At 51.2% G+C, this 21,684-nt stretch overlaps 1 protein-coding gene across 8 annotated transcripts in view; it reads left to right on the top strand.

Moving 5' to 3' along the window:
* The window catches only part of Prkag2 (protein kinase AMP-activated non-catalytic subunit gamma 2), a 338,192-nt gene that overhangs the window by 84,991 nt on the left and 231,517 nt on the right, over window positions 1-21,684 (top strand). The window lies entirely within an intron of this gene.

Raw genomic sequence — 21,684 nt, 5'->3', positions numbered from 1 at the left:
CGCATAGGCGGTTAACACGGGGCACCCTGCGCGCGCCGTCCCGTCCCTCCTGTCCCTTCGGGAGGCTGGGGAGGGGGAGGGGCAGAGCCCAAGCTGGGCTACAGAGCGGGAGGTTGGCTCTTGGTCACCACTTTCGTGGAGCTATGGGACTGTCTGGGACAGGGGCAGGGGTGCCTGCAGGGAAGCGGGGACGCGCGGAGCGCGCTCCCGGGTGCGCAAAGCCTGGTGGCGGACTGGGCGTAGCCCAGGATCCGGCCGGTGGGAGTGCTGGGGAGGAGGGTGGTGAGTCGAGTTGTTTTGCTGGAAAAGGACGGTGTGGACTGCGGGTGTGTGGAGCGGGGCGGAGGGGGGGTAGCGCAGCCACCGCCAGGGACCGAGGAAAGGAGTGGTGGATGGGGACATCGCGGGGGCCACGGTGTGGCTGCACCCCCAAATGGCTCTCCTTCAGCACCACACCAATTAACTCAGGGTTCACGTGAGTCGCGGATGGCGCCCCTTTGCAATGATTCCCTTGGTTTGGTTCCAGGAACATTTTGGGTCTCTGTGGAATTTGCAGGGTTTGAGGTGCCCTCATTTATACAGCGCTGTTGCTAACTTCAGGGCAGATCACCCTACCACCTTGGTTGGACTTTGGTGACATTGATTTAGCCAGAGGAAGCTGCAGGCGGAGTAGCTTGCTCATAGTGCTGAGCATCAGTCTAGCCCAAGGGTGTTTGTTCTGCCCTCCCTAGAGGGGGATCAGGTCGCAGGGGGTGTACTCCAGCCCTTAGCTTTACCCACTTACCTACATCATGGTGGTGACCAACCAAGCTAAGGTTTTTACAAAAGCACATGCTGGGAGTGTAGGACAGCTCTCGGTGAGCCCCACCTCCTGCCAGTGCTACCTGACGCCTCAGCACTGATCCCTGCCACAGAGCAGGCAGAGCTGGCTTGCCAGCACTACCCACTCAGTTTCACCCCAAGAGGAAGAAGTAAGCTATTCCTGCTGTGTTTGCTCCAAGCTCTCTCTTTTAGATCCCTCCTGTCTTTTAATTCCAGCCCAGGAGCGCAATACTGAGTGGAGACATGGGGCTTGGAGCCCCACACAGCTAATGGGAGTGCTTTGGGGAACAGTTTAAAGTTGGGCTTCTGGACAAGTCACAGTGACCTGACATACAGGAATACCGGTTTTATTTGAGAAAACACTCCTTATTACATCACCCGTGTAAGACATTTTGAAACTATCTTAAATAGAGAGTTAATTGCTGCTAAGACCTGCCTAGCAGTGACCTTGAGCTGGCCTTTTAACCACTCAGCTTGTCCTGTTTGTCTCAGAAAATGGTGCCGATTTGTCTACCTTGTAGAGAGGTTGAAATAAGATAACAACTGGGAAAGCCCTTTACAGTGTGAAGTGCTGTGTACGCATGTGGTCATTACACGCATTCCAGAGTGCAAGAAAGAGAGCCAGCACTCAGGAGGCTGAGGCATGGTGATGGTTGTAGGCTTTTAGACTAGTCTGGGCTAAACTGGGCAGTGGTGGTGCACACCTTTAATCCCAGCACCCAGGAGGTAAAGGCAGGTACATCTTTGTGAGTTTGAGGCCAGCCTGGTCTGCAAAGTGAATTCCAGGACAAGCCAGATCTGTTACACAGACAAAGCTTGTGTTGAAAACAAAACAAAAACAAAAACAAAAAACAAAACAAAAAAAAATCAACCAAACAAAAAAAGATTAATCTGAACTAGATAGCAAATCTGTCTCTAAATAAATAAATAAATAATTGCACAGCAAGGAGAGAAGACGGGATAGGGGAGAGAAAATACTGCCCATTGAACAAGCCACATCAAATTGAGTCCAAATGGAGCAGCTGATCCCCCACCCCTGTGTGTTTGTCATGCGAGTGGGGTGATGTGTGTGGCAGTACAGGGCAAAATCTAGTACCACCTAAGTGACTGATAGGCCACTCTATGAATTCCAAAACCAGTGTCAAAGTTGGGACCTTCTTGCCTGTTCTCGGCACTACCCAGCCCCTACTGAAAGCAGTATTCACTTCATTGTCACACAGCTGTTCACCTCATGTGACCTATGCCTGATGTTCTCCATAAGATCAGGTCCAGGTCCAAGGGCGAGAGTTCTTTCTCCTCAGAGCGCTTGCATTTGCTTGTGGGACCAGAGGCTCCTGTCATCTGCCCACTAAGGGTAACCTATTGATTCCTGTGCCAGAAGAGGCAGTGGGAAAAGGGACTTAACAGTCACGCCCGGACGTAAGATATCAGGTCCCCCTGTCACCAGCAGCTGCTTGTAGAGATGAGGCCCAGCATCACTTCCAATGCGGAGGGAGATGGACCTTTCAGTAGAAGACAGTGTCTTTTTTTTTTTTTTTTTAGAAGACAGTGTCTTATGGGGGAAGGAAATGGTCTGGGACCAGACAGCAGGATTTGGAAAGAAGGTCACCTGAGAGTAAGCAGAAGAGGCCCAGTTAAAATTGGATTTCAAACAACATAGAAGCCAGCACGGTGCTGCCGTAGTCCCGCTCCTTAGCATATCCTCATGGCCTGTCCAGGTTCCTTATTCCTTTGCTAATGCTGTATAATAACTTAACCCACTGAGACCCGAAGTCCAGCAAGATGAAGTGTTGTGATAGACTTCCAGAGGTCAGAGTCTGAGGGCCCTTCAGTGAGGGCAGGGGTGGGGGGATGCCCCGAGGAAGACAAGCCGGACCTGGGCGAGGCAGCATCTTGTGTGACATTCTCTTCAACCTAGTAGGCATTCATGAACGCACTTGTCCCCAGCCCTCTGGGAGAGGAGCTCCCGAGAGATCCTTCCGTGTCACTGGAGACAGACTGAAAATAGAGCCAAGAGCAGCTGGCCAGTTGGAAGGCTGTGGTGGCACAACTGGGCTTGAGTTAGCCCATTGCTCAAGACACTGCCTGCTACCTGCTGTGTGGCTAGCAGGGGAGGGCCCCAGCTTGAGGCCTTCTGTGCTGTGATCATTGGCCTGCGACCACACTCCCTGCAGAGCACGTGAATAGGAATCCTCCTCTGACCCTGGGACTGGAGGACCAAATGACTGGTGTGCTCTCTGAGCCTCTCACCACAGAAATACCCAGAAGTGGGTGGAAAGACATGCAGCTTTGACCTTGACTGAGACTGGTTCGTGCACACTCTTTGATGGCTAGAGTTTAGGGCAGGGCTTTTCAAAGTATGGTTCTTGAACCAGCTGAAGTGTAACAAATAGCATTGTTTATTAAATATCAAATCCTAGATGTCAGTCTAAACCTACCGAACTGGAATTTCTGAGACGAGCCCCATGATTTTGTTATTCATTAAGTTCTTCACGAGATTCTTATGCCTCCTGGGTATAAAAAGAGTTGGTTTCTAGCTTCCATTTCTTCTGTTTTCATTGTCATTGGTTCTGTGTGTCATCTGTTTTTCTATCCACCCATCCCTGCTTCCATCTGTTGACCATCCATCCCTGTACTGACTGGTTTTATGTCATCTTGACATAACCTAGAGTTATCATAGAGGAAGGAGCTTCATTTGAGAAAAATCCATCTGTCAGGCATTTTCATAATTAGTGATGAGTGGGGGAGGGCCCAGCCCATTGTGTCTCAGGGTTCTATAAGAAAGCAGGCTGAACAAGCTGTACAGAGCAAGCCAGTAAGCAGCACCCTCCGGGGCCTCTGCATCAGCTCCTGCCTCCGCATTCCATCCCTGTCTAAGGTCCTGTCCTGACTGACTTCTGTGATGAACAGGGATATGGAACTGTAAGCCAAGTAAACCCTTTGCTCCCAATGGGGCATGCTTTTGGCCCTTGTGTTTCATTGTAGCGATAAAAACCCTAAGGCAATCACCTTTCATTTATTTAATCTTCCAAATTGTCCATGTAACAATTGTCCATCTTTCCGGCATCTATCCATCCATCCATTATCTACCCATACATCCGTCTATATGCCCTCTATCTAATCTGCACAAATAGCCACAGATCATCTTCATTCATCTATTTATCTCTCTATTAATATTCGAGTATGCATGTTTCATCATATTGTGTGTAAACTTTATCTGTTATCTCCATCCATTAATCACTGGTTTCTTTCCATCCATACATCATGTACCTTCATAAATCATCACACTGTTCTACCCATATTTTGAGAAGAACTGCCCTTTACTACTGATGGTTTGACAATGATGGGATATTTCTGGCTTCCAAATAAAGATTAGCCAGCAGCTGGAGTAGCCCAGTGTGAGTCAGCCTCTTAGGTCATGCTTCAGTGGCTCAGCATCTCGGGGTCTCAGAAGCGTCAGCAGTTCAGTGTAGGTGTCCCAGGATGCTCTAGGGTGGCTCCAGGTTTATTAACAAGGTCTGAATGCTATGTCTCGGCATCTTCGTGTGAATGGTCTGGGCAGCGAGTGGGCTTCTTGCATGTGGGTACAGCATGCCAACAGAGTGTCAGCTGGACACAGCCTGTACAGTTGGGCACTGCAGTCACATGGGACTTTGGTCCCACCTTGTTTGTAATGTGTATGATGTGTGTGTGTGTATGACATAGTGTGTATATATACTAAAATTCATATAACTTAGACAGTATGTAATAGAATTATATGTGTATTAGTTATTTAATAACATTAGTTAGATCTAGAGGTTTAGTTACTGGTTTATTAACTGTACTCAAGTTGTTCTTGTGACCTGTGGCCCTCCTGTCTGGAGGCACTCTGTGGCTCCATGTCCTGCAGCTTGTTGTGACCAACAGATTTGAGATACCATTTGATTCAAGGCTGCCTGAACGGCCACATTGTCCTCCATTGCCTGGCCATTGTGAAGTCAACTGGGCTCACGAACAGGGCTATTGTGACCTCCATTCCAGCTGAGTTACCAACTAACCCCAGAGATCAGCCCAAACTGTGTGTGTGTGTGTGTGTGTGAGAGAGAGAGAGAGAGAGAGAGAGAGAGAGAGAGAGAGAGAGAAAGAGAGAGAGAGAGAGAGATATGCAGGGGGAGGGAGAAGGAGAGATGGGGTTGGTTTTTTCAAAGCTACACAGTCTGACATTTGAAAGCAGAAAGTGGTGACAGGTGCCTACGGTTACCCTTGTAGGGAGGTAGGGGCCTTGGCCATCTTGGTGCCACTGAGGTCCTCAGGCTTTGCATTGTGGCTGCTACATAATAGGCTGGACATCAATAAAGCAAGAAGCAGCTCCCACGTTACCAGACCGAAGAGCAAGCCAGGATCTCCCCAGCTTAGTGTGTGTGCTAGTGCTCGGTGATCTTAAGCACAGAGTGACTAGCACGTATACTCAGAGCAAGACTGATGAAAGAATGGCAGAGTGAAAACTGGGAACAGACAGAGGTGCCCCTCATTCTCCTGATGGCTGTCTGCCCCAGACCCCGGATGGAGGTTCCACTACAGGCCCAAGAAGTGGTGCTGTAGAGAGCAGAGCAGGGTGGGCCCCAGAACTGCCTACAGGCTTCACCATGCACTCAGGCTTCTCCCAGGCCCACCACACTAAGATTCCCATGACGGAGGGGACAGTGCAGGGGAGCAGCAGGAAACAGGAGGTAAGGACCCTCATGGCCAGGCTAGAGCCAGCCCCACCTGCTCCCCACAGCTCCCACATGCCTGCTCACATGGCTGTAGAACAGAGGAGATACCTTTTATCATGCCTCTCAGGCAGGGACCCCGCTGGCTTAGGTTTCCGGGTGTCTTGTGGCGCAGCACCACACACTAGGTGATATGCAACCACAAGACTCTACCTCTCGTGTCTAGAGGCCAGAACTCCAGTGTCAAGGAATCAGTAGGACCACATTCTCTGTTGTCTCCAGAGGAGGACCCTCCTGCCTGGACTGCTTCGTATCGCTTGGCTGGTGCCAGTATCCCTCCAACACTGCCTCCATCTTAGGTGGCCTTTTTCCCGGGGGGGGGGGGAGGGTGGCTGTCGGTCATAGGTGATGAGGGTCTACCCTACTGACATCCTAGTTCAGCTCCTGTTTCAAACAAGGTCACATACACAGGTGCCGTGGCCTCTCCTTGGCCTCGGGGACTCTGCTTCTCAGGCTGCGGGTAGTGTAGCTCATTGAGCTGCCATTTCTGCACCTCTCACCCGACACAGACGTGGAAGGGTCTACGGCCACCCTACCTGGCAGCAAATGTGTAGTTCTTTATCTGTGTATCCAGCAGGTCATTTCCCTCTTTCTAGAAGTTCAGCCTCACCTCCTGGCATCCTTCCTCTCTGCCATCCTGGCAGGAGAGGATGTCACGGTAAGTCCTGCCCTCCCACAGGACTTGCACACAGAAGGACTGCTGTGCAACAAGCTGCCCGCAGTGAGGATGGGCCTTTGCCTCACAGAAAAACATCTGGGAATCCGGGCCTTTGAGAGCAAATTGGTCTCTGTTGAGCACTCATCAGCAACCCCGCTGCCCAGCCAGAGAACACCAAAACACCAGGGCCCTGGCAGCAGCCTTGCGGCCCAGATGCTATCCCATTGGTCTGTGGCAAGCTGTAAGTTGGCAGAGAAGGCTTCCTGTCAACAGGAAGTCAGGGATGGAGATTTGGTTATTTTCAAAGTAGGCAGAGGAGAGATGAGTACAATTTGAAAGAATAAGCAGCCCAACTGTTTGTGGGGCATACACAGCGCAGCTAATGTTTAACCATTTCCTCTGCTCTGGCTACGTAGGCACACCGTGGGTGGCAGTGGAGTCCTCTGAGAGGTCCCTGTGGTTAAGCTCAAGGGACAAGACTCCTCCCCTCCTGTGGCTCCTCTACTGATCTCTGAGTGAGGTCACAGCTGATCAACCAAGCAAGTGAAGGCCCATCCTAACCGCGACCCTTGGCGCCTCTCTATCAGCCTGTGTACCATATTCCAACAGACACTGACGAACGCAGGATGGCTAAGGAAGAAGTAGGCAGCCTGGGTATTTTCTGGGTAGCTGAGTTTGCTCTTCATAGTCTAAGTTAAAGGAGGTGGACACAGGAATGGAGGAAGCCTAGAGCTGGGAGGGCGAGACTCTTTGCTAGGCTCTTCCGAGTGTCTGGAGTGCCCACAAAAGCAAACGGTGTCAGAAATGGAAATATCCCTGGCCAGGAGCAGAGTGGACCAGTGCGGGGATATGGGAAATGAGAGAGAACACAGCTGCCAAGAAACATCACCACAGAGCCCATTTATTTTTCAGAAAGTTTTCTAGGCAACAGACTGGTTGTAAAGTTTCCTAAGTGAAGTATGGGCTGAGGAAGAGACAGTGGCAAACAGCTTTTTCCCATCTTCGCAGCCAGTCTAGGGTTGGTTGATTGCCATGACTTTTGTCAGCCGTAACAGGACACAGCCCTCAGTGGAGACTAGGAATTGCAACACCTTTTTCTAGGTTTTATTTGAGGAGGGCTATTGAGAGAAATCAGACAAAGGTATCCACACATGACAGGGAGCCCTATGCGGGAGATAGGACACCAGCTCTGTCAGCCTGCCCAGCTCAGTGCTGGGCGATGAGTCCTTGGGTAGAAGACTTGATGACTCAAGTATCTGCCTCCATCACCAGGCCACTCTCTGGTAGTTAGAACCTGTTTCTGCCAACAGGGAGCAGGTCTGAGCAGGACTATAAAGGGTAGGAGTTAGGTGAGAATAACAGTTTACTTCAACTACAAATGTTCACATCACCCACCAGGCAGGGGTGGATGGGCCACCTGTGACAAGGGCATGGGACAGTGATTTCAGCTCCAAGGTCACACGTGGAAGCCCTGGACATGGGGGTCTGCCCATCCTTACACTGGTACATACTCTGTGCTGTTCCATGGAGGCCCATGCTCTTTGAGTACCACGGAGTCTAAGAAGTGGGAAAGTTCAGATTGGCTCTCTAGCTTCTCATGCCTTCCTGGGTCCCGGCTGAGCTTCAAGGGTCTACACATGAGGGCGGGAGGGGAGGTGCTGGGGGAGCTGCTCTTCCACAGGTAGGCAATGCTGAGTGAGTATCCAAGGTAGTATTTTGGCCTAGAAGAGAAGTCAGGGTCAGGAGAATAGAGAGGTCATTTGTTGCCACACCATTCTTGCTTGTTAATTGTAGTTTGGGATTTCGGAAATGACCTTGGGACACAAGTAATAAAATATCCTCAGCTGTATGACAGAGAAACATTGAATAGTGGTACCAAACATTCGAAGAGAAGAGCTTGGCCAGGTGGCCTTCCATTGGAGTATGGGGTACCAAACAGGAGAGCAAGTGGCCCAAAGGGCTTGTGGTCCTTCCTGGGAACCCACCGTGACTTCCCAGCACACTAGTGGTAAACTAGGGTCTCAAACTCAGGTCTTCTGTTATAACCAAGTTGTGGCATTTCTCAAGGCCACAGGTGAGGCCCACCACCTGGCCCACATCCCCTGCTTCTTGATTAGAGGCTGGAAGACAACAAAACAGTTCTGTTTTGTGCTAGCTCAGAGCAACAGTTGGGACAGCCCAGGTGAGCACAGCCCCGACTATAGGCTGGCCTGACATGGTCTGGGTTGTCCTCTGTCTTCTGTGGTCATGCCAGTACCAGGTGCTCGAGTCCTGTGGGGCAGCAACAGCGGCTCTGGACTCACTGCTGCCGGGAGGGCACACCTGCTTCTGTCCCTTGTTAAGTGTGATACAACCCTACAGTGAACTGGCTCCCTTCCTCAAGGTTTGTCTTCCATGATTCCGTGCCTCAGCTTTGGCCTTGCAGCGGAAGGAGGATCAGATGGACAGCTGCCACAGCCAGCCCCCAGGGACATTCTGGTTGTGGATGCCTTTCGGGGTTGCCTCCAGATGGAGAAGACAAGGCTAGGCCAGTGTGTTCATGGTCCCCGGGAAGAGGAGAAAGGCGTGGGCAGCGATAGCAGCCACTGCTTCTGAGCCTACTTTTCTCTGATGTGTCCTCTGGTCTCTTTAATTAGACCCTAAGGCCCTTTAAAGATGACAAGTGTGGATTCCCGGGGCAGCCCAGAGGAGGCGAGAGCTACTGTACCACTGCCCCTGATGCTCATGTGCTAAGGACTGAAGACAGGTCCCGGCCACAGAAGAGTGGGCTAAACAAACCAAGATGGTCGTTGAGAGTCAAAATGCGTAGCTGTCTTTAGGAACTGATTTCTCAAAATCTGAGTCAATCCATTATTTACTAGTCTTATGAAAATCACTTACTGAAAGAGAAGGGCCAGGGGAATGGCTCAGCTGATAAAGTGCTTGTGATGAAGATGCAAAGATCTGAGTTAAATCCTCAAAACCTCTGTAAAAAGACAAACTAGGTGTTGGCATGTACATGGCACTTGAGGAGGCAGGGGCAGCCAGATGTCTAGGGCTGGCCGGCCAGCCTCGCCAAATCAGGAAGCTCCAGGGTCAGTAAGGGGTGGAAATCCCCGACTCCCTCCCTCCATACATACATGCACCTGTACACACATGAACATGGACAGAGAGAGAGAGAGAGAGAGAGAGAGAGAGAGAGAGAGAGAGACAGAGACAGAGACAGAGAGAGAGACAGAGAGGAGAGAGGAGAGAGGAGAGAGAAGAGAGAAGAGAGAAAATTTCAGTGACATTGCGTCTTGTAGACTTAATGAGAGACGTATTTTGGGAATATCCCTCTGTCTCTATCTTTTCCCTTTCCTCTCCTACCTGGGAAGACTGTTTGGGTCTTTTGCTCAAATTAATTGACAAGAAGCAGCTCCCCTATTCTGCCAGGGGGCATTTTGGTGACAAGACCACCCTGTTATTGAAAGCTGGTCTGGTGCATAGCCTAACAGACAGAGGAGGGGGTTCTGGGGCCAAGAGCCAGGCCCCAGCCCTTGTGCCTCACCGGCTCCAGGAACCTTGAGTTCCTGTGCTGTAGCAGGAGGGAGCAGCCACCGGCTGGGCTCCAGCGGGGACTTGGCTGTCTGTCACTCATAGCAGATCCTCAAGAACAGAATCTTGGCATGATCAGGGAAGTGGGATGGTGGCCACCCGCTCCACAGAAGGTGGGTGCGGCTGAGTGAGTGAGGGACAAAACCACAATCTCAGCATCACTGTTTGTCCCCTGGACCCCACACCCACTCTCTTTGGTTCCTGGTATTTGGGGGTTGGTTTTCTTACATGTGAAATGTGAGTGATGATGCTGTCATGGGACTGAGAAATATAAAGCTAGATTCCATGGTGAGTGGTCAAGACACAGAAGTTCCAGAAATGTTTCCCCTCCCTAAAGAGCTAACTAAAAACATAGCTAGTGGGGCTGCGATAGCCCCAGGCTAAGAGCATTCATGGTGGAAGACACTGTCATTTGGGTATGCTGAGATAGGCCCAGGGCCTCGAGGGAAAGCTACTACCCTGAGCTGTGGGCTGAGGTACTGAGCCCTGGCTTAGGAAGCATGAAATACGTCCACATGCCGGGGACTTGAGGGTCACGTCATGGGACATTGCTGTAGGAGTTGATTCATTGGGAGATTGTGGGTACCCTGGGGATGGGGGGACAGTCACGGGCTGGGAGAAGGCTGAGGACACCGGTTTCAGGAGAGGGGCCTCACCTCAAACTTCATTCTAGCATGCTGACTTGAGCAAGTTCTGGCAACTCAAATTCCTACCTGACACCATAATATGGCTTCTGTCTAAATGAGTACAAGGGACACTCGCTTGTCACATTATTAGTCGGTGTGAATCACAGTGAAAAGGGCACAGGCTTAGGCCTGGACAGAGTAGGGCTCGTGACCTAACATTAAGCCACAGCTTCCACTGGGAATCAAGAGAATAAATAGGCTGGTAGCAGCCTGGGCCTTGGCAGCAGGTATGGCCAGGAGTCTTTAATGTCCACTTCCCTGCCCTCATCCCATGGGTTTACGTCTGTCATCAGCTGCACGTGAAGACAGCACTGCACTGGGCTCCATGCTCAGACTCAGGCCTTGGCTCCTCCCAACACCTCGCTCTTCTGCCTTGCTGGCTTTCCAGAAGCACGCTGCAAGGCCAGGCTACTTTCCCTTGCACTTTGTGCTCAGGTTTTGTTGACACAGCAGAAGTCTGACCGTACAGTCACCGTACTGTGCGCAGCTGGGCTCAGGTTGTAGCTGTCTCCTGACCTGGTGACCACAGCTCCTGGGAAGCATGTTCCGTGAGCAGCGTCAGTGGTGTACCCTAACTTCTATCTGTACTGGAGTCTTTGGGAACCTATCTTCCCCTAACGTCCTGTGACAGGATTGAGAAACACTTAGTCAGATGTCAACCACTTGTATTTGAGTTTCTAGACTTTTCTTTGTTCTGAAAAGTTTCTAAAAACTGGATGACTGAGGCCAGGGATGTTCTGGCTACTGTCGACTCTGACTAGGTGTTCTGGCTACTGTCGACTCTGACTAGGATAAGAAGAAAAGGCTACTGGGGGTGAGACTAGTAGCACCCCGTGGCAGCGTTCATGTTCCTTGTGTTGTCACTGCCTTAGTGTCTACTGAGGCACCTCTGTTTACCGGATCAAGCCAAATACATTTCAGCCTTAGAAGACTCAAATCATGGGGTGCCAGGAGGTGGCCACAGTGAATCGTATCAGCGACAGGCATGGTGTGGTTCAGGAACTCCTGCTCTCCCTAGTCCTCCCGCCTCTTCCTCCAGAGCACAGAGAAGAGAGGACAGGGAGAAGAGCTGACAGTGAGGCGTGTGGGGAAGCACAGGTGTTTAAATAGCCACCAACACCCTCTCATCCAGTCCCAAACAAACATCTTCATCTACCTGGAGACCAAAATGTGACAGAAGACACCAGGCCATGCATGAGCACAAATTTAAAACAGTCTCCACTTCTCTGAAGCACAAGCAGCGTCGACTGATTTCTTAGGGGATATCCCAGGTTGGCTCTGGGATGGGTTGCAGTGATGGCTTCCAGTGTTCCATCAGTCAAGGTCAGGCAAAGGTCCTTTTGCAGAGAGTGAACGCCCCTGGGCTACCCCTTCTGCCACTACCTCTCTGCACACGGCCTGTTTCATCCCAGCAGCCATCATGTGGGTGATGCTGCTATTGTTTCCATTGTGCAGATAGGAAAGTCAGCAAACTCACCACAGGGTAGGGGCAGCAAGGCCAGGCAGCAAGCTGGAGCCGCCCAGCCCCTGAGCCCACACACTGAACCACTGTGCTGAGCAGACAGATGGTGCTGGAAGGCAGTGTGCGGAGGGAGGAAGGTGTTTATCTCCAGCAATTTTTATAGACTGGTTTATAGATATCGTCAACCCGCCTCTCACTAGTTTCTTCAGCTGTTGTTGGGTCTGCAGTCAGGAGCCAGGTGAACCCCTACATTTGCCCTGTTCCCCATTTTCACGGGGTTCTGTAAGTCTCAACACTCTGGCAGTTGGGAGCTAGCAGAAAGGAAGGCCCTGCATGTCACCCAACCAAAAGCAATGTTTCCCAGCTCTGATCTTTCCTGTCATTTCCCAGTGACACTGTATTTGTCCTATACCTACCAGGAAAGGCCCCTTGGCTAACTGGCATTTGAATCTCCCTGTCCCTAAGAACACACAGGCCTTCAGTGGGCGTGAGATCCCTCTTCAGCTCCCTGTGAATAGGTGTGGGACTTAGAATGGCTTCCCCTCTGGTGTTGGAGCCCTAGGAGGATACTGCCTTCTATACTAAGACTTGGGGCTGCAGTTCTTTTCTTTTCTTTTCCTTTCTTTTCTGTCTCCACTGCTGTCCTTTTCCTTCTTTTAGTCTCCTAAGAGCCACATTTCACCAGGCTGGAAAAACCTGCCTTCTGACCCAGTTCCAGTGCCTGGTGCGGCTGCAGCGGCCAACCCTGGGCGGGCCAGCTCCACTGGGACTGTGGTGTGCACGGCAGGGCTGCGTCTCAGGCCCCGGGTCATCTTTGAAAGAGACCTACACACGGGTCCTTGCCTGATACTCTTCAGCACTCGGCGTCATGCCAGCCTCTTTGAAACGTTCTGTCACTTAGCCCATCACAGCTTGACCCGGTTCTGCTTGTCACCCACTTTTATAAGCAGGGAAATAGGGGCTCAGGTGGGATGAGTCATCTTCCCAAGGGACACATCTGCTGAGGGCAGGGCTGCTATCTGAACCCAGTGGGTTGCCTCTTAAATCCAGTTTTCCATCAAGAAGGCTTCCCCTTCACCTCCTATTTGGGGGAGGTAGAAAAGGTGAGACAGACTGCCGAATGCATGTGGCTTGGCACACCTGCTCTGGTCTCCTTGGCACTGTGATGAGGGATAGAGGCTTGATGGACCCAGTCTCCCTCCTGCTGCCCATCTCACTATCTGAGGGACTCCTGACAGCCTCCTTGGCAGCACTAAACCAGTGAAGTGCCTGTCATGAAAACACGCCATACGAAGAGCTTAGCCAGAAGCGAATGTGAGCAAATTACAACTAAAACAAACCTGCTTTCTTGCACTATAGCTCAGTTGGTAGAGAGCTTACCTAACAAGCACGCCATCCCCAGAGCTGCATAAACTGAGCTGGTGGGGCCTGCTTGTAAGCTCAGCAAGTGGGAGGTGAAAGCTGAAGGATTGGAAGTTCAAGGTCACCCTCAGCTACATAGCAAGTTCAAGGCCAGCCTGAACTACATGAAAGCATGCTTCAAAAACAAAACAAAATAAACAAAAAAACCCAAAAATAAAATAATCCTTGTTTACTAGAGATACACCAAGGGTCAGATGTGTCCCAAATCTGGCAAGAGCAGAGGACATTGTGTGTGTGTGTGTGTGTGTGTGTGTGTGCGCGCGCGCGCGCTGCTTTCCTTCCCTGAGTCTTTCTCATCTTACCATATCGTAGCATTCTTTTGGTAGTAGAGACGATGGTGGTAACTGTCTTTGGAATGAGGTAGCTTCTATTTAAGCGAGCAAACAGGCCATCTCCATGGGATCCATATGGTAGAGATGTGGGCATGGCTCTGGGCCTGTTCCCATCACGATGGTTTCTGCCTACGGGCTCCCCTCCCTCTTCCGCCCACCCACTTTCTCCTTATGGTGCAATCATATGCACCTGTCTGCGTACTCGGACTCTCTGAGTGAAAGCATACTGGAGCCTGAGTAGTTTGCCTAGTCAGTGGTGTATGGACCCATGCGTGTTGGCTAGTGGGGGCCACTACTCCAGGTGCCACCCTTGCATATGTATGCAGTGGCACCCATGGTCACATGAGGCTGCCAGTAAGGCTGCCCCTTGCTCTGTTATTCTTTCTTTTGCTGTGACCTTTGGCGTGATCTTGGCTTGAGACCTTCCTTGCCATCTATTCTCCCTCAGGCAGTGGTATGAGAATCACGCACATATGGCCTGGGAGCTGGGCATCCTGATTCTTGCCTGTCCCTATACCCTGAGTTCTGGCCCTGGAACCAGAAGTGCTGAATTTCATGGTTCTTACTTGGCGCTGTAAATGAGGCCTTGTCAGAGGGCTCCAGGGCCTTGCTGTAAATGGTCTTCAGGGTCCCTAGGAGGCCTTGGACTCCTGAGTGTTAGTCCATGCCCTGTGGTAACTAGAGTCCCACTGCCTGGCTTTGGCAGGAGTGTTACATAGCTCTTGTCCCTGGGTACCCAGAATCTGCCTCCAAGTGCTTGTGGCATGGCAGAGGGGTTGCCCAGAGGTGTTCAGGGAGCCTTGAGCAGAGAGGCACTGTGGCCTTGTGCCTCAGTTGCAGCCACGATGGAGGTCAGAGCCCTTGATAAACTCATTCCCTCAAGCCTTAAAACATGATGTTTCTAGGTACTGGAAGGGGTCATGTGTATGTGTGCATGTCTGTGTATTCAAATGTGTATGTGTGTGCACATGTGTGTGTTTAGGCATGTATTTGTAGGGAACCGTGTAGAGAGACATACATGTACACTATAGTATGATCCAGGCTCCAAACACAAAATTTAAATTCTTTATGGTTTTAAATCAGTTAAGGGTCAACTCTGCTTTCCTATCCAACAGGACCAGTGAGCCATGAGGAAGGAGAGTGGGAGAGGGTTTTGCCTTGGGTCTTGGCTAGTCACCCAGGGGCCTCTTGAAGGAGTCGGTGGGTAGGGGGTGGGGGGGAGGGAGGGAAGGGGAGACCGTAGGCCTAGCTTGGAGGTCCAGCTTTCTCACCTGTGAAGCAAGAGGTCTCGGTTCTGCTGTGGTAACAGGGAGGAAGCAGTGTGGTCTGATAGGAAGGGCCAGAGTTAGGGTCAGAGGCCCTGGTGTGAGCCATTGTTTGCCGAGCAGTGGACGATGGCAGATTAAAATATGGCATGTCCAATAGGTGGCCATTTTTAAACCTCAAAATGATGATCAGACAGAGTTAACCAAGTATGTGGTGCACCTACCATATGACCTGCTACAACCATTTTAAACAGCTGAGTTTTGAAAGCACACATCACCCACTGACAGCCCTGTCATCTCGCCGACTCCTTTGCTGAGTCCGCCACTTTCACTTCCCTTGTCCAAACTCTTGGCACACTCATCCAGCAACGTGCCTTTCTTCCTTCTTCCAGAAGGCCAGGCCTAAGGGTAGTGCATGGCAACCCAGTTCTTGGAGCCTTGTCATGATCACCAATCATTTTTAAAAAGTCCCCACCCCACCCCAACATTTCCTGGGAGGAGGGCAGGGTTTCAAGGGAGAGAGGGAGACAGTATTCCAGAGACTCAGGATGCACAGAGGGAGCTCTTAGGACTGCATTTTGTGGGAGGTGGTTAAAGTTCTGTCAGAGCTGGGCTGGTGATGCAGTGGTGGCTCCGCTGCTCCCCCTCTGCTTCTTCACTGCTGAAATGGAAGAGATAGGAGAATAATGCGCGCGAGAGGTCCAGGACTGGGCAGTTCCTCAGAGCTCTAGGCCCATAGCAACACCTACAGCTTACAGCACTCAGGTATCCGCCAGACATTTCTCTCCCGGTCCTGGCTTCATCCTCCCACCCCTCCCTAGGAGTCCAACAGGACAAACGTGTTCATCATGTGACTGTGTTCCTGTAGGACTCCAGGTATCTTGTTGCCCCTAAATGCCCCTTGCGGTGGTCAATACTCTAGAGACAGACCCTAGGGATGTCTTCCAGGTGACAAGTGAGTCTTCCGTTCTTCTAAGGGTCACACTCTGCCTTAGCGCACAAGCTCATGGGATCTCAGTCTTGCCTGGCACTCCGTACCCCGTGCATCTAGCTGCTCATTGATAAATCGTGCTTCAAAGCAGGCAGCTCTTTCTGGAATCTGGGAGCAGACTTTGCAGAGAACTCGCAGGTGCTCGGAGTGCTCTGGGGGTAGCCTTCCTCAGAACCCTTTCTGTTTAGCTCTGCTCGGGCTCACTGGTGCCGTCCTGCCGGACAAGCAGGAGGACCTGCAGGACCTCCCTCTCTTAACCAACACACCCAGGTAGTGAGGTGTAGCAGTCAGTGTTTAGAGGCGATAGGTGGAAGAGACTAGAAGATTAGGATGCTTGTGTTATGAGATACAGAGGGAGCCATGGATGAGGAAGAAGACATCCTGTGCCTTTTGGGTTTTTTGTTTGTTTGGTTGGGTTTTTTTGTTTGTTGTTTGTTTTGTTTTGTTTTTCTAGAAGCACCCACCATAGCCCTCTGGCCTTTCAGTCTTCTCCAGTAAGCAAAACAGTGGGCTCAGGAATGATCTCCCTTGGGCGTCAAGGGTTAATGGTTAAACAGTGAGGAGGAATCCAAAAGCCTGCACATTTTGCTGAGCAGGGACTGTGGAGATGTCCCTGGGCAGTCACCTCTGGAGAGAAGCCAAGCATCCCTGGCAGGATGAACATCGGGGCCGTCCTGACCTGTCATGCGTCACAGTCACATAGAGCCCCGCCTGCCCCAGTGCCCAGAATCACACCCAGGATCACAGCAGGCAGCTGTCGCTGGCAGAGGCACAGTATAGGGAGGCGAGGGATGGGTGAGCAGAGGCCTGGCCTAGTGAGGGAGGGGCACGGACCAACAGGGTCTAGAAGGGGAAGTGGCTTGGTAAAAGCAGAAGCTGCTTGGGTGCCTGACAGCAAGCCCACAGGCCTCGGAGGAGAACTCTCTGTGGCAGCCACAGAAGTGGCTCCCAGTTTTGGAAGGCTGTGTTCCCAGCTTCCATAGGTAGCTGTGGAATCTGGCTACATCCTTCTGACATGTGCTACAGTCTCTGTTTCCCCAGCTTTGGTTTTGTTTGGCTTTCCATGTTTCCCTCTTCGGCTGGTAAAAGAAACCACACGTGCCAGTTGTCTCAGTGGTGAGGATACAAGTGGTGCCCTGTCAGCTGACGTTCAGACACTGAGAAGGCAAGGTACTTAACATACTCCTGGAGGAGAGAGAGCCTCTGATCATGTCCGAGATGCAAACTGATGGCTTCTCCTCTGTACTGACAGACTTTGTTTCCAACAGAATTGCTAGAAACCAAGGGAGGAAGCTGGTCTTGAGCCTTCTCCCTAGGGCCCCTGGCATCAGACAGAACTAAACTCACCGACTTGGAGTTGGGCAGAGGTTCAGTGGGTGATGACGTGCTTGCCAGCCTAGCCCAATCAGTTGGTGAGCCTAGCATCCCAGTGGGAGTCCATGTCTAACAGTGATGCAGATGGCTCCCAGGGAACGATACTTGGAGTTGACCTCTGGTCTCCACCCACATATGAGTAACACACATACCCATATGAACACCCCCTGTCAACCCCACCTGTCCCTGCCCTGCCCCCACACAAAACACCTCAGTGACTTGAATTGACTTACCCTTGCATTGTCTCTGGCCTCTGCATTCTCCCCTGGCACCTATTTTTAGGTGAGGTAGGACAATGGCAGAGCCAGTTGAAGGAGTATCTTCCTCTGGACCCATGGTGAGGGAGGAGGCGGGGAGCATCTTCCTCCAGACACATGGTGCTAGAGGAGGCAGGGAGAAGACCAGGACTTCAGAGTCTGCCCCTGTGATTTAAACTCAGGGTCAAATCCTCTGATTGCTGTGTGCCTTGGCCCGATTAACCCAGTGGGATGGGTGGATTCTCTTGAGCCATGGTTTCCCATCTCTTACAGGGTGGATCCCTACCAACATGGGCTCTTGTGAGATAGAGCCTCTATCAAGTCCCCCTTTACCTGACGCTCCCTCATTCCCTCCCTAGGGAATGTTACATTCACTGGCTGGTTTCTCTGTAACTTCAATGAGGCAGACACACTTGACCTCATCTTTCAGTACAGGGTGCCTGCGTGGGTGTGTTTCCCTTCCCAGGGAGTTTTTGGAATATTGAACTAAGAGTTAAGGCAAAAGTGTCCAGCCAAGGTCTGCAGGTGGTTGTCAGAAGTGCCTAGAATGGAGACGCAGTGGCATGGCTCCCATCTTCATCTTGCCTCATCTGTAGACCCTTCACCAGGTGCAGCCTGGTGTCACTGCCTGCCCTGAAGCACTCATGTTTCCTATGCAGGAACCCCAGAGTCCAACAGAGACTCTATAAGTCTACAGCATGTTCTGGAATCAGGTAGGTAGCGGGGTGGAGTGAAACAGCAGGAATGAGGGTTCCCCAGATTACAGCTGTCAAGGTAAAAAACCATGGCCTGGGAACACAGATTCAGGTCACCCCCAGTTTCATGTTGTAGCAGCTTGTTGAAGTTTTTATGGCAACTGAGCTAAGAAGGTCAGAACAAGGCACTACTCAAGTACAGTGGTGGGGACATCAGGTAGGCTGGTTACAGCGAGGTGGGGGAGCTCTGCTCTAGGCCTCAGATGCTGCCTCATAATATTCTCAGCCTTGGTGGAACTAGCGGTCTATGAGGCTGGTGAATTCCAAGGAGTTTTGCCTGTTAATCACAGAGATGTTAGGTCAGACACAGGGGTGGGCAAGGAATGGCTCCTAACGGGGCTGAAGATCACCAAAGAGGAATTATAATTGGGCTCTGGGCCTTCAACATTTCAAGCTTTCTACCCTCATTGAAGGTCTAATGAGTCCATCAGCCTGGCAGAAGGTTCATTGGAAGGTATGGCTTCTTTCTGGGAACCACTGTTCACACAATCCACTCAGCAATGACAAGTGTTGGGGGCATTGTGTCCCCCTAAAAGATCCATGGGTAGCCTAGCCTCAGATTCCTCAGAGCATGCCTTAGAAGGCACGGCCATCTTACATGCAGCAATCCAGTGTGACTGACACCCTTACCTGGAGAGGAGGAGGTGGACACCAAAAACAGAGGAAGGAAGGAACACAGGAGTACATGTGAGACAGCAGAGGTGGGGAGCCAGAGGTTCCCAGGAGCTAGGAGACACCAATGGACTCTCCCCTACAAGATTCAAAGAGATCTATGCAACCCTCATCTTGGACTTTTGACCCTGAGAACTGCCAGGCAGTATATCGCTATGGTTTTATGTCCTGCCCCTATTGTGGGGCTCTGTTCCAGCAGGAGTGAGGCAGGGTCAGGGCCTGTGCTGCTGGGTCCTCCAGACCTGGAAACTAGCAGAGACCTGAGGAAAGTGAGGCACAGAAAGTCTTGACATAGATCTCCTAAAGGCATTCCGCTTATCTCAGATTCTCCCAGAAGGGAGGGGCCGAGTGTCAGGGAGATGGAGAGCATCTCCAGCCCTGAAACCTGTTCCTGGGCACCTCACCTCTCCATCCCCGCAGTGTGCTGAGGCAGAGGAGTTACCCGCTCCTTCCCTCCTCTACCTCCAGGATCACTCAAGACTGCCCAAACAGTTCTTCATCTTTATTCAGAACACCAAGAGGAACCGTGGGAACGGTCAGCCCAGGCCAGCAGCCTTGCCTGGACCCACTCTGTGCACACCAGCCACCTCTCTCAACTGGCTTGATCTGGAGCAGGGACAGGGGTGAGGCCCTGACGGCCACTTAAGTTGTGAAGGTCAAATGAGATGGTGTGTGTTAACTAAATCCAATCTTAGCCTTTAAAGTCATCTGTTACACTTGGCTTTGTTTTCTCATTTCCAGATACATCCAAAGATATTCAGAATTAGTGTGTGCTTCTGTAACAGAAATGTTCAAGGTTGAATAAAATGAAAAAAAAAAAAAAAGAAAAGAAAAGAAATTTACTTCTCCAGTTCCGGAACCTTTGATTCACTGTAACCCTCCATTCCCTCACACACAGGCTCGTATTGCCCTCCACACACACCTTAATAACCCACCAAAGCCAATTTGCATTGTCCATATCATCACAGGTGTTGGCCCATCACTGGCATGGAGGACCAGCCTGGGCCATACCCTCAAAGAATCCTGACTCTTTCTTCCCACAAAGCCTTCAACTGCCTGTAGCTCCTCTCCTAGGAGTGAACATCCCTGCTCCAAACTGCAGTGTTGACTGTGTTGATCTTGTGAAGGGCTTACACAGACAATGGCGGCTCTGTTTCACTCTGGTCCAGCCTGATCTCAGGCCTTAAAATCTTCCTGCTCTCTCTTCTTCAATGGTCCCTGAGTCTTGGGAGAAAGGAGATATGTCTGGATTTCCCATTTGTGGTTGAACTCTCCCCTGACACTCATGCCCTCTGACCAGTTCCTACACTGCATGTTTAAGAGGCACGGTCTATGGACCCTGTGGTATGGTAAACAAACGCTTAACCAGCTCTGTTAAAGAGTGGCTGGGATGTGCAGTGCTTGCTGATTGCTGTGGTGCAAATCCTCCCCGTGTCAGAGTGCAGTGTGATTCCAGGGAATGGAGCCAGGAAAAGTGCTTTTGAATCCCAGAAGCCTGTGCCGGCCACCAGCTCAGGAGTCAGCCACGGAGAAAGTGTATCCTCTTGGCTTGACAGGAACGAAGTATATTGTATGAGAACAAGATGAGGCATCGCCTAGACACAGAGGGCGGGCCTGGGGTGTATCTGGGCCAATCCCCAGCACTGAAGGACTTGGATTCTCAGGTCTGGCCCAACCTCACATTGGAAGCAAAGGAATCATATTTTCAGAGAGTGAACCAAGCCCAGGGATAGGACCAAGAGGTGGCCAGGGACATCAAGGAGACAGACTCAGTTGGACGCTTTTTGAAGGACTGAGGCTCCAAGAACCTGTGTGGAGGATGCACTTTTGGACTGGGGAGCTGGAGACAAGAGCTAGAAAAAGTGACTTGAGAAAGAGAAGCAGACCTGCTTATGGAGGAATGTCAGCCAAGGGCGATTCTCCTAACTTGAGGTTTTATCCCTGTTAGGCAGGTCTATCTCACCTCACCCCAGAGTTTAGCGCTCCCACACAGAGCTTCGAAGACCCAGCAGCTTGGGAACTCCCTTTGGATGCCTAGCCTGGGAGGAGTATTACTGCCGACACCTGCTCGGCTGCACTAGCGTGGCTGGGCCAGCTGCATGGCTGCTGCTGTGTGCCCACAGTGACAGTAGATTTCCAGAGACTGGGCTTAAGGACACTATCTCCAATGTCCTGGTGTTTTCACGGGGAGATTCTGAAACCGTTTCGACCTGCTGGCCATCGTCGCAGGCCTGGGCTTTGCACACTGCAGCCAGAGCACCTGAGGTGACAGGTGGTGCCCTGGCTTACCTTCTCTCCATGGCCGGGGGCTTGTGTCTGCACATGCCTGAGAATGCTTGATCCTTCCGTCAAGTACGTCATCCTCGTCCCTGGAAGGGCAAGAAAGGGATGCAAACTTCCGTCTGTCATTAACCAGTGCAGAGAGCAGAGGTCTGGGTCCAAGATGTTTTCACTGGGCCTGATTGTTCAGATAGCTGATTCCAAATGAATGTATTTTCTTCATTTAGATTAAAAAGTAATTACTCTAATAAAGTTGTGCCAGTTCCAGCTTAAATTTCCTTGGGCACCTCCTTCCTACCTCCCACCAGTGTGGCTAGAGAGAAAGCTGTGAGATGGGACCAGCGTTTCAAACACACTGCTCTGGGAACAGAAGCCTCAGGC

Source organism: Acomys russatus, chromosome 10, assembly GCF_903995435.1.
Source record: "Acomys russatus chromosome 10, mAcoRus1.1, whole genome shotgun sequence".
In the NCBI taxonomy this organism is placed as follows: domain Eukaryota; kingdom Metazoa; phylum Chordata; class Mammalia; order Rodentia; family Muridae; genus Acomys; species Acomys russatus.
This window is presented reverse-complemented; position numbering and strand designations above follow the sequence as displayed.